This window comes from Helianthus annuus, chromosome 9, assembly GCF_002127325.2.
Source record: "Helianthus annuus cultivar XRQ/B chromosome 9, HanXRQr2.0-SUNRISE, whole genome shotgun sequence".
In the NCBI taxonomy this organism is placed as follows: Eukaryota; Viridiplantae; Streptophyta; class Magnoliopsida; order Asterales; family Asteraceae; genus Helianthus; species Helianthus annuus.
In genome coordinates this window covers 66,888,531-66,902,505 of record NC_035441.2, presented here as the reverse complement: position 1 = coordinate 66,902,505, position 13,975 = coordinate 66,888,531, and positions in this window count along the sequence as shown.

Sequence of the window (13,975 nt, the reverse complement as noted above, 5' to 3'; positions counted from 1 at the left end):
ACGAATAACCAAGTAAAATGAGTTGAATAAGATAAGTTGTTTGTGAAAATAATGTCTTGTGAAGAATATGTTACTTATGTAAAGTGTAATGTGTCTAAACTGAAATGACTTAGATAACGCCACGATATGTAATATTATACAAACATTTATATATAGGAAGTACCAGCGGCGTATCCACCATGTTTGTATCATATTACATACGCCACGTTACTTAAATCATTTACCCAAAACAATCCACCATGTAAATTGTTCATGTGTAAACCAAATGTCAAGTGTTATTGTAAACCATGTCAAATGTTTATGTTCAAATGTAAACCACCAAATGTGTATGTCAATGTCGACGTGTTTATGTTCAATGTAAATCATGTAATGTGCATCCCAAAATGTATCATGTATGGTAAGCGAAATGTATCAACTTAAACCATATACACAAAACAAGTCGTTGAAGTAAAACGTGGTTTAAATCAACGTTATGTTCTGCGGAAAATGCATGCTCTATTGATATTAACATTTATGCGGTACTGTAAACTATGCATACATCCAAGCCTTGAGACTGCGGCGACAAACCCTTAAACAAATTAAAGGTTTATCTAAGTTATGTATATCGAATTCGGTCATTCCTTCCAGTCCTATCAACCCAGGACTTCAGGAATGGGAGTTGTCAATTCCTATGGTACCACTACCTACTAACGAACGGCGTAGCTAATGTTAATGAATGTATTGTCCCATGTTAAACAAACCAAATGTCATAACAAAATGAAGGCATGTGATGTAAACAATTGTACTAAGTATGCTGAGTAAACATACGAAGCAGAAATGTTCATGTAAATCAATGTGTCCATATGCTGAGTAAACATATGCAGCAGAAATGTTCATGTAAATCAATGTGTCCATATGTTGAGTAAACATATGCAACAGAAATGTTCATGTAAATCAATGTGTCCATATGCTGAGTAAACATATGCAACAGAAATGTTCATGTAAATCAATGTGTCCATATGCTGAGTAAACATATGCAACAGAAATGTAATGTAAATCAATGTACTAAGTACGCACACAATGGGCATACATAGCATGAAATGTAATGAAATCGTGTACTCTAATGTACTAACAACATAGCAGGCATATGATGTGAAAACATGGAAAGCATGAAAGTAACAGATAGGCACATGTGTTTCACCCCAAAACAGTTTGGAAAACAGTAAAAGAGGGGTTCAATGTACTCACTTGAGGTTGCTTTGTTGTTCTTGTGAAATAACCAGGTAATGCGAGAGGTCACGGAATATCAACGGCACCTAATAGGTAGCTATGTTAATATACCGGACCAAATCGGAAAGTCGGATAGTACGCGGGTTCGTAAACCAAACGAGTATGGAGACTCGTGTAATATGGTTCAACAAAGCCTACATACTAAAATGAAACTTAACCTAAGTGCTTACGGTCCATCACGACCCGTTTAGGTAGCTTATGCTACCTTATGCGTCGTTCGCGTAGAACGCGTCTGGAACGCCTAACATCGTGACCACAAGGTATAACCTCGGAAGGTTATAGCTATGGTCACCTAATGTGTTTGGTCAGGTCCTAATGACCGACCAAATGGGTCGGGTTCGAAAGCATAAGCGATGGTTTAGATCGCTTACCTTACGACCCTATATAAGCACTAAACTAAAAGTGACGAGCTAAGCATGTTTGAACATGCTTAACTAAGCTTAGAAAAACAGGTTTGGCATCAAAACAAACGGCTTTGATGCTCACGAGTAGTTTGGTTACAAAACATGCAAAAATGCACATTTTGGGCCGAAACTACGACTCGTCACTGAGCCTAGATAACGTGGTGATCAGTAGGTATGGTCACTATGGACCATAACCATCGTGATCACGCTCACGTTATGAAGTTCCATGAACTTCGCATCGACCATAAGCTGGTCAATGCAGAAAGTCAACTAAACGTCGACTTTCGGACTCGAAAAGCGAATAAAAGAGCGAAAGAAGACTTACGGAGGGTCCCCGAGTGCTAATCAAGATCAAATAGCTCAGGTATGAAGCAAAGGCATCAACTTAGAGCATTTAGATCTGATTTTGTGGGTTTTTACACAAAGGGGGGGGGTATTTATAGGAAAAGTGGAACCGTTAGGATCGTTTTATCGAATATCGTGCCTTGATCTCGTGCGTACATGTGTCCAGGGGTTAAATACACTGAATTTGGCCCTTGGCCTTTCATTGGGTGAAAAGGCATTCGACCCTTTCGCAATCTGAAGAGCCAATCAGCATTAAATGTTGATTCTGCTGATCTGGGGACCCTTTACGGACCGTATGGGTTTTGCCTTACGGTCCGTAAGGACCTAGTTTGGCAGAATTACAACTTTAGTCCCTGCAGCGCCAAAACTTGGTATTTGATGCGTTTTTGGCACGTTTAAGCTCCGTTAACCCCATTTCAAAGCTCTAAAATGAAGTTAAAGTATAGGGGACCTAAAATGTGCTCAAAAATATGTCGGATGTCGGTTCGTTTAGCCGTACGGTCGCGATGTTCGGTTAATTACGACGGAGTGCGCATAAGCGCGAAAGACGATCCAAATGACGCGACGAATGGATTTTTCTTATGCCAAACACTTAGGCATAATATAAGGATGCTTACATAAATTTCTGGATGTCCGGATGTATTCAGAACGTCAGTTATGTGCGAAAGTGCAAACTTGTGCACTTTTTGACATTTTTGGCCCCTGAATGATCCAAAAGTTTGTTTTAGCATACCAAACCCCTCAAAGCCTATTTCTAAGCCATGTAAAGGATATTTATGGTATGTTTAACTTATGGACATGTTCCGGAATGTTCGTTACAGTTCAAATTGGCATACTTTCGCAGTTTGTCAAGTTTAGTCCCTGTAAGCGAATTAACTTGTTTTTGCCATACCAAAGCCTTCAAAACTTATTTCTAAGTTATGTAAAGGTTATTTAAGGTATGTTGAGTATATGTTGATGTTCCGGAGTTTTTGTCGCATTAAACTGAGTACGTTTTCGCACCAGTTTGCGTATAATTCTCTAGAAAGCGATGTAGAGTTTGAAATTGAACAAAAGTCAAAACACGAAAAATGTAAAGCACGACGAAACAAACATTGGGATCAAATAACATTATTTTATTGATAATTGAACTGTTCACAATGATTACAGGCATAGATGTTACACGTTTCTTCTAAGGAAAACGAAATACAAGGCGCAAGTTACAACACATGACGAATACCCAAAGTACCACTATAAATCCTTAATAGGGTACCTAAGGATTTCCCGTAAGTCCTTAATTGTTGTATACCTTAATTCGAATATGATAATTCCTTGTAATCAAAAATCGAATTTTGGGAGATCTTTCTATCTTCTCAGATAGATTCCAGTGAACATTGAGACCCGTCGATTGGTTTCCATATTCGTATTCAATCAATAACAAGTTAATAACAAATTATAATCAAGTTAAACAATTATGTGACCTTGTGCTTATGTTTCCCTTATGTGTTGTGTGTTATCCAAATTATGTTATCCAAATCCTCGTAGAATCTTACATATCCTTGTACAAGAGATTCATCGTAGGATACACAAAGGTATTACTTGAAATCCTCAATGGACTTCTATGTTATAGTTAAGTCCCTCGGATTATAAAGTACTACTTCATAATTAGACCCCTTGAGTGGTCTAGTTAAACAGATTTATCCAAAAATCTGGCTAGGGATATCATGTGATGATATAGCTGAAGGGACTCCTTGGTGGCCTAACTAAGAAGATCCCATGTGGATCTAATTAAAAGGACCCGATGGAAGTCTAGTCACCCTCATCACAAGCTTGATATCCTTCCCCAAAACATTACAAAACAAACTGTGCGGACTGTGCAAGGGATTACGTAATTATGGATGCATACATAATTATGGAATTTAGTGCATAGGAATCATAGCAAGTTCTGTCATGTGTCTAGAGTTAACCCTATTCATTTCCAACTCTGAGGAAGCAACCGTTGAAAATGACTCCGTTAGTTCACTTTCGTTTCTGAAGATTTACCCGTTGAGGAAATGAATATCCGTTGTGTAATCCTTCATTTCCAACTCTGATGAAGCAACCGTTGAAAATGACTCCGTTAGTTCATTTTCGTTTCTGAAGATTTACCCGTTGAGGAAATGAATATCCGTTGTGTAATCCTTCATTTCCAACTCTGATGAAGCAACCGTTGACAATGACTCCGTTAATTCATTTTCGTTTCTGACGATTTATCCGTTGAGGAAATGAATATCCGTTGTGTAATCCTTCATTTCCAACTCTGATGAACAACCATTGAAAATGACTCCGTTAGTTCATTTTCGTTTCTGACGATTTATCCGTTGGGGAAATGAATATCCGTTGTGTAATCCTTCATTTCCATTTCTGAAGAATACTCGTTGAGGAAAATGACTCCGTCTGTTCATTTTTCGTTTCTGAAGATTTGTCCGTTGAGGAAATGAACATCCGTTTGCTTATTCCGTCATTTCCATTTCTGAAGAATACTCGTTGAGGAAAATGACTCCGTCTGTTCATTTTCGTTTCTGAAGAATGACCGTTAAGGAAATGACAGGATATTGACTTGCATATCGCTGGTGGGTATTTGGCAAAGTCACAAATAGACTCCTACGAATAAATTTTGGGATGAAATTTCATAAAGTAGGGGAGACTGTGACACCTGTGTCACCGCGACCATCAAACAAATACCAAGCCAATGAAATATTGTATTTCATACTTGGGATCTTGTACAAATATGTGTATCTTTTGCACATATCAATTCTTGTTCAATTTCAAACTTTATATCGCTTTCTGGAGAATTATACGCAAACTGGTGCGTAAACGTACTCAGTTTAATGCGACAAATACTCCGGAACATCAACATATACTCATCATACCTTAAATAACCGTTACATAACTTAGAAATAAGTTTTGAAGGCTTTGGTATGGCAAAAACAAGTTAATTCGCTTACAGGGACTAAACTTGACAAACTGCGAAAGTATGCCAATTTGAACTGTAACGAACATTCTGAAACATGTCCATAAGTTAAACATACCATAAATATCCTTTACATAGCTTAGAAATAGGCTTTGAGGGGTTTGGTATGCTAAAACAAACTTTTGGATCATTCAGGGACTAAAAGTGTCAAAAAGTGCATAAGTTTGCACTTTCGCGCATAACATACGTTCTGAATACATCCGGACATCCAAAAATTTATGTAAGCATCCTTATATTATGCCTTAGTGTATGGCATTAGAAAAATCCATTCGTCGCGCAATTTGGATCGTCTTTCGCGCTTATGCGCATTCCGTCGTAATTAACCGAACATCGCGACCGTTCGGCCACACGAACCGACATCCAAGATATTTTGAGCACATTTTAAGTTCCCTATACTTTAAATTCATTTTAGAGCTTTGAAATGGGGTTAACAGGGCTTAAACGTGTCAAAAATGCATCAAATACCAAGTTTCGGGGCTGCAGGGACCAAAACTTTAAATCTGCCAAACTAAGGGCTTACGGACTGTAAGCCATAACCCATACGGTCCGTAAGGAGTCCCCATTACAGCAGATTCAGCTTTAAATGCAGTTGCCTCTTCATGTAGTGAAAGGCCACACTTGCACTTGTCTCTTCAGGCCAATTAGGGGCAAATCTGATGTGCCATAAATGTTACTACAAGTGTATGGACAAGATCAAAGCACGTTAATCGAGAAACGATCCTAACGGTTATGCTTTTCCTATAAATACCCCCCATTCTTGCAAAAACCCACGAGAATCTGATCTAAAACTCTAAGTTGGAGCCATTGCTTCATACCTGAGTTCTTTGGATCGAGATTAGCATTCGGGGACCCTATGTAAGTGTTCCTTCGTTGTTTTATCGCTTTTCGAGTCCGAAAGTCGAACTATGTTCGACTTTCTGCATTGACCAGTTTATGGTCAATGCGAAGTTCGTTGGAACTTCATAACGTGTGCGCGATCACGATGGTTATAGTCCGTAATGACTATACCTACTGATTACCACGTTATCTAGGCTCAGTGACGAGTCGTAGTTTCGGCCAAAATGCGCATTCTTGCGTATTTTGTAACCAAACTACTCGTGAGCATCAAAGCCGTTTGTTTTGATGCCAAACCTGTTTTCTAAACTTAGTTAAGCATGTTCTAACATGCTTAGCTCGTCACTTTTAGTTTAGTGCATATATAGGGTCGTAAGGTAAGCGATCTAAACCATCGCTTATACTTTCAAACCCGACCCATTTGGTCGATCATTAGGATCCGGCCAAACACATTAGGTTACCATAGCTATAACCTTCCGAGGTTATACCTTGTGGTCACGATGTTAGGCGTTCCAGACGCGTTCTACGCGAACGACGCGTAAGGTAGCATAAGCTACCTAAACGGGTCGTAATGGGTCGCAAGCACTTAGGTTAGGTTTCATTTTAGTATGTAGGCTTTGTTAAACCATATTTCACGAGTCTCCATACTCGTTTGGTTTACGAACCCGCATACTATCCGATCCTTCCGATTTTGGTCCGGTATATTAATATAGCTACCTATTAGGTGCCGTTTGATATCCCTTGATCTCTAGCATTGTGTGATCATTACACAAGGAAATCAAAGCAATCTCAGGTGAGTACATTGAACCCCTCTTTTACTGTTTTCCAAACTGTTTTGGGGTGAAACACATGTGCCTACTTGTTATTTTCATGCTTTCCCTGTTTTCACATCATATGCCTGCTATGTTCGTTAGTACATTATACTACATTGCTTTACATTACATTTTATGCTATGTATGCCCATTGTGTGCGTACTTAGTACATTGCTTTACATTACATGCTATGTATGCCCATTGTGTGCGTACTTAGTACATTGCTTTACATTACATGCTATGTATGCCAATTGTGTGCGTACTTAGTACATTGCTTTACATTACATGCTATGTATGCCAATTGTGTGCATACTTAGTACATCGTTTTACATTGCATTTCTGTTGCATATGCTCATCCAGCATATGAACACATTATGCTACATTTTGAACCGTTGTGACCATTTGACTATGTGAACCGTCTAAACCCGTTTGATTATATAAACCGTTTGTAACCATTCAACCGTGTGAACCAGTTGTATCCGTTGACATGATTTACATTTGACAATAGAGATTTGACTATACATGAACATTTCTACAATTGTTAAACACTTCAACTCGATGGTTTGGTTTGAGTAAGTGATTAAGTAACGAGGCGTGTGTAATATGATACAAGCATGGTGGATACGCCGCTGGTACTTCCTATATATAAGTGTTTGTATGGTATTACATATCGCAGCGTCATTTGAATCATTTCAATTTGAGACATATGACATTTTATACAAATAACACACTTTTCACGAGACATTGTTTTACAAACGACTTATCTTATACAAACACATTTTACATGGTTATCCGTTTAACCATACAGTGTTCTCTTATTTATACATATCATCCGATCTTATCGTTTTTCAAATGATTTACAAGACAAAGCAAATTACAAGGTTCATGACTAAACATTTTCTCAAACATAAGTCATGAATTCCGTTTTCACAAAACCAATGTATCTCACAGGCATTTTTATGCTGACGTACCTATTTTCACATGTGTTTTCAGGAGATGATGCATAGGACTTATCAAGACGTACTTAGGTGGACCTGTGCCTTAGTGACTTAAAACGAGACAAGAACTAGTTAATTTATGTTATGTACTCTTTGGTTCTTGTATAAAACAATGTAAACTTTCATGTTTGATTAATAAAACGAAACTTCAATTGCCATGTATTTGAAACAATTGATTCTGTTACAACACTCCCTGACGTTTCCGCCACGTTTTGTATGTTCTACGTGGTCAGGGTGTGACACTCCGCGTGTGGATTTTGGGGGTGTGACAGATTGGTATTAGAGCCATTGGTTATAGAGAACTCGGTTTTAATAAGGGAAAAAACCTTTTTATTAAAACCAGACTATAACCAGTACAGTGCTCAACGATCCACAACGACGCCTTGCTCCACGTGCAAGACTCGACATCCTAGGTAATAAGGTTTATGTTTATTGCCTACATGCTAGAATTACATAGAATTTCGCTCGTGGTATGCTTAGATTACATTACCTACTATTTGTTATTGCTTGAGAACACTTGTGTGCTTACACTCTTCTGTCATCGCACTAATCGCGAACCTTTCTCACTTATGTTGCCTTTGATGTGAAGACCAATGGCCGGACATATCAACCTGACTCAAGCCCAGTTGACGACTCTCATTAACGAACGAATTGCTGCGGCACTTGCAGCCATACAAGCAGGAGGTATACCCTGCAGTCGTAACTAAGATCTTTAGATCCTACACTCCTAAACCAACTCTTGTGTTTAACCTTGTCCTATTCTTATACACAATAGGTCAACACGCTCAGCCACCTGTTTACACCTCCAAAAATCTCAAGGATTGCCGACCTAGTACCTTCAGTGGTACTGAGGGAGTTGTAGGCCTCCTCCATTGGTTTGAAAGGTTCGAAACTGACTTTGAGGTGCGTGATTGCCCTAAGTCTCGTAGAGTAAAGTTTGCTACTGGAACACTCGAAGGTGCTGCATTAACCTGGTGAGAAGCACAGGTTCAAATGTTAGGGCTGGCAGCTGCTAATGCCACTCCCTGGAACGAGTTCAAGGACCTAATTAAGGAAGAGTTTTGCAGTCGGGAAGACATCCACAAACTAGAGGTAGAGTTCCTTAACTTACAGATGGCGGGGTCTGAAATTGAGGCTTATACGAAGAGATCAAATGAATTAGCCACATTTTGTCCCACTATGGTAGACCCTCCCACCAAACGCATCGAGCTATATCTCAAGGGTCTGGTGCCCGAAATTCAGAGTCATGTGACCGCAGCTAATCTTGGCACTATCCAGCAAGTCACTCGGCTTGCTCATCGTCTCACAGACCAGGCACTAGAACAAAACAAACTACCGAAACGTGTTAAAGCTGCTACTACATGTGCTTCTAGTGACAACAAACGCAAGTGGGATGGAAGCCTGAGCAAGGGATTAATTCCGGTTCAGCCTTTGGCGCAGCAGCAAAAGATAGATGACTACCAGAGTCCCAGTCAGCAGTTTTCTGGTAGTCGTGGGCAGAGTGGATATCGAGGAAATCATCCAAAGTGTAACAGATGCAATAGGCACCACAGCGGTCAGTGCAACAAGGGTCGTTGTTAGAGGTGTCTCAAGATAGGTCATGAAGCTAAGGATTGTCGAAGCTCACGTCCTGTAACTCAAGAACAGCAACGGCCGCCTCAGTCTCCACAGAATCAGCAGCAACAACAGAGTTTTAAAGGATGTTTTCAGTGTGATGCTAAAGATCACTACAAGAGACATTGTCCGCAAATAAACCAGGACCAGACTCAGAACCACAACCATGGAAACAGGGACGACAATGGAGATAGCATTGGGGGAAACAATGGAAACAATGACGCCGGGGCCGCATGTACGTGATTGGTCAGGGTGACACAAGGAACGATCCTAACGTAACAATGGGTAAATTTCTTCTTGACGACTTTTATGTTACTGTCTTGTTTGATTCGGGTGTGAATACCAATTATATGTCCTTGAAAGTTAGTCAAATATTAAAACGTGCACCAACTCCCTTGAACACCAAACATGTCGTAGTGTTAGCTTATGGTACAAGTCTAGAGGCCACACACAGTTCAGGGTTGTAATCTTATCCTCGCTGGTCAGACGTTCTCTATCGACCTCATCCCTATAGTTCTGGGCGGCACCTATAGCTCACGCACCGTATCGCTTAGCTCCATCAGAATTGAAAGAACTATCGACACAGCTACAAGAACTCTTGGATAAGGGATTTATCCGACCTATCTCTTCGCCTTGGGGAGCTCCCGTGCTGTTTGTGAAGAAGAAAGACGATACCTTCAGAATGTGTATTGATTACCGTGAACTCAACAAAGTGACTGTGAAGAATCGTTATCCTCATCCACGTATTGGCGACTTATTCGACCAGTTGCAAGGGTCGAGCTACTACTCCAAGATTGATCTGAGGTCAGGTTCCCATCAGCTGGGAGTCCGGGATGAGGACGTCTCCAAAACAACATTCAGAACTCGCTACGGCCACTACGAGTTTCAAGTCATGCCATTCGGGCTAACGAATGCGCCTGCAGTTTTCATGGACCTTATGAACAGGGTGTGCAAACCCTATCTAGACAAGTTGTAATTGTTTTCATCGACGACATCCTGATCTACTCCAAGAGTCAGGAGGAACACGAGCAGCAATTGCGACTTATCTTGGAACTTCTTCGAACGGAACAACTGTACGCCAAGTTTTCAAAATGTGACTTCTGGCTTCGTGAAGTCAACTTCCTAGGCAATGTGGTAAACAAGGATGGGATCCATGTTGATCCATCCAAGGTAGATTCGATTAGGAACTGGCCTGCACCACGTACACCAACGGAAATACGCAAAATCTTGGGTTTGGCGGGTTACTACAGGCGATTCACTAAAGACTTCTCAAAGATTGCGCAGCCGCTTACCCTACTGACACAGAAGGGTGTCACTTATCGTTGGGGTAATCCCCAGGAAACCGCTTTTCAGCACTTAAAGGATAGACTATGCAGCGCACCTATTCTCTCATTGCCAGAGGGCACGGACGATTTTGTGGTCTACTGTGACGCATCGATACAGGGGCTTGGTTGTGTATTGATGTAGCCGGATAAAGTTATTGCTTATTTTTCACGCCAACTCAAAGTTCACGAACGGAATTACACGACGCACGATTTAGGGCTGGGAGCTGTTGTTTTCGCGCTTAAGATATGGCGACATTACCTGTACGGTACCAAGTGCACCATCTACACCGATCACAGGAGTCTCGAGCATATCTTCAAGCAGAAGGAATTGAATATGCGCCAACGTCGATGGGTTGAACTACTGAACGATTATGAATGTGCCATCAAGTACCATCCAGGCAAAGGCAATGTTGTGGCTGATGCCCTCAGTCGAAAAGATACTACACCTAGGTGTGTACGAGCCTTGCAGCTCACTATCCAGTCCAGTCTTCCTTCACAGATACGAGATGCTCAAGTAGAAGCATTGAAACCAGAAAATGTCAAGGCTGAAGCCTTACGCGGTTCATGGCGGCGATTAGAACAAAAGAAAGACGGCGCCTACTATGTAACGGGGCGTATTTGGGTCCCACTATATGGCGGTTTACGAGAACTTGTGATGGATGAAGCGCACAAATCTCGCTACTCGGTACATCCAGGTTCGGATAAGATGTACCATGATCTTAAAACTACGTATTGGTGGCCAAGCATGAAAGCCCTCATCGAAACGTACGTCAGCAAATGTTTGACCTGTGCAAGGGTCAAAGTTGAATATCAGAAACCACCATGCCTACTTCAGCAACCAAAGATACCGCAGTGGAAATGGGAAGAAATTTCCATGGATTTTGTCACTGGCCTACCTAGATCTCAGCGTGGGAACGATACCATTTGGGTGATCGTGGATCGACTCACAAAGTCTGCACACTTCCTGGTTATTAAGGAAACGGATAAGTTCTCTACCTTAGCAGACGTCTACTTGAAAGAAGTTGTTTCGAGGCACGGAGTACCAACCTCTATTATTTCGGATCGGGATGCACGATTCACTTCAGAACTGTGGCAAGCAATGCACAAATCTTTTGGCTCTCGACTAGACATGAGCACAGCATATCACCCTCAGACGGATGGGCAGTCTGAGCACACGATTCAAACTCTAAGAGACATGCTTCGGGCATGTGTTATCGATTTTGGCAACAGCTGGGAAAAGCATCTCCCTTTTAGTGGAGTTTTCGTACAATAACAGTTACCACACCAGCATTCAGGCTGCTCCATTCGAGGCATTGTACGGACGTAAATGCCGGTCATCTCTCTGTTGGGCAGAGGTGGGGGATAGTCAAATCACAGGTCCAGAACTTGTAGTTGATGCTACTGAATGAATTGCACAGATACGGCAACGCATGACGGCAGCTCGCGACCGTCAGAAAAGTTATGCTGATAAGCGCAGGAAACCACTCGAGTTCCAAGTTGGGGATCGAGTGCTACTCAAAGTCTCACCCTAGAAGGGTGTGGTTCGTTTTGGCAAACGGGGCAAACTCAATCCATGATATGTTGGACCATTCGAAATCATCGAGAAAATAGGCAAGGTGGCCTACAAACTGAACCTACCAGCTGAACTCGGTGCAGTTCACAATGTTTTCCACGTGTCGAATCGGAAGAAGTGTCTGTCGGATGAGACCCTCATAGTTCCTTTGAAGGAGCTCACTATCGACGAGCGGTTACAGTTCGTCGAGGAACCAGTAGAAGTCACGGACCGGGATGTTAAGGTCCTCAAGAACACTAGAATACATCTTGTACAAGTTCGTTGGAACTCCCGTCGTGGCCTAGAGTACACCAGGGAACGAGAAGACCAAATGGAACTCAAGTATCCCCAGTTATTCGAAAACCGTGCAACCACTACTGAGGCTGATGCTACTACAGAACTTCGGGACGAAATTCCAAATCAACGGGGAGATGATGTGACACCCCAGGAAAAACAGTAAACGATACAACTCAACTAGCTTCCTCAGTAACCGCATGCTAAATTTCAGGACGAAATTTCTTTTAAGTTGGGGATAATGTGACAACTCGAGTTTCCGAGATTCCACTTTCGCATTTGTTGCACGTTCACTGTTTGTTTAGTTGTTTACTTACACAATTTGTTTACGTTGTAACTGTATACGTTGTGATTTGATAAAGTGTATTGTGATTGTTGCAAGGTTATGTGTTATTTTATGAATGATTGACAAATACATGAACTTGGTGATGAAACTGTGAATTATATGTGGAGTGGGTATTTTGTGTAAAGAATGATACTTAGGGGTGTTTAGTGGTAGTAGTGAAAATAAAAATAAAACCCCTTAACCCTAATCATTCTCACTAGTTTTCATCATGCATCACTTCAAATCATTCTCACTACAATTATTCTCACATCATTCTTGGCTATCATTCTTGGCTACACAAGTTCTCTTGCATCAATCTTGATCTTCCAATCTACCTAGAATCAATCTAAGGTAAACGTTTAATGATTGATTGGTGTTGTTAATCCTTGATTATGTGATTCATGTAAACCCTAGTTCTACATACAATAGTTCTGTGTTTATTGATTAATTCTGATTATTGTGAAATGGTTATGATTAGTTGTGTAATCATTTGCCTGACAATAGGATGCCTGATATGTTAGAATCGTTTGATCTTGATTTGATTACAGCATTGTCAAAGTATGAAGATTAGGGTTTTTGATCGTAGTCTTCTGCAAACGTAACTGTTCCATTGATTATGTGAAATGATTTTTGGAATTCACGCATGTTGAAAACTCTGAGTTTTATTTGATGCATATGGTCCGACTTTTGGATTGCCTCTATTGTCTGAATTTTGTAAGTTTATAAAGGTCCGAATTTTATACATAAATTGAATGGTCCGATTTTTATTGTATATGTGTAGTCCGAATTCTTGATTATTATACATGAGGGTCCGAATTTCGTATAAGTATCATGGAGTCCGAATTTCGTATAAGTATCATGGAGTCCGAATTTTGTATAAGAATCATGGAGTCCGAGTTTTGTATGAGTAACATGGAGTCCGAGTTTTGGCTTGACGATATTGTCCGAATTTTTTACAAGGGAGCCTTGTCCGAACTTTTAACAAGGGAATCTTTGGGTCCGAAGTTTTATAAGAGGATGAGATGATCCGAGTTTCATGAATTTATGTTATCCGAATTTATGATGATGTATGTGATCCGAGTTTTGTAAGCTTGTTTGGTCCAAATTTCTGATTATGTAATGCAAGGTCCGAACTCTTTGATTGATTATATGAGGTCCGAACTTTATAGGGTGCATGGTCCTAACTCTTGTGATGTTTGCCTAGTCTGACT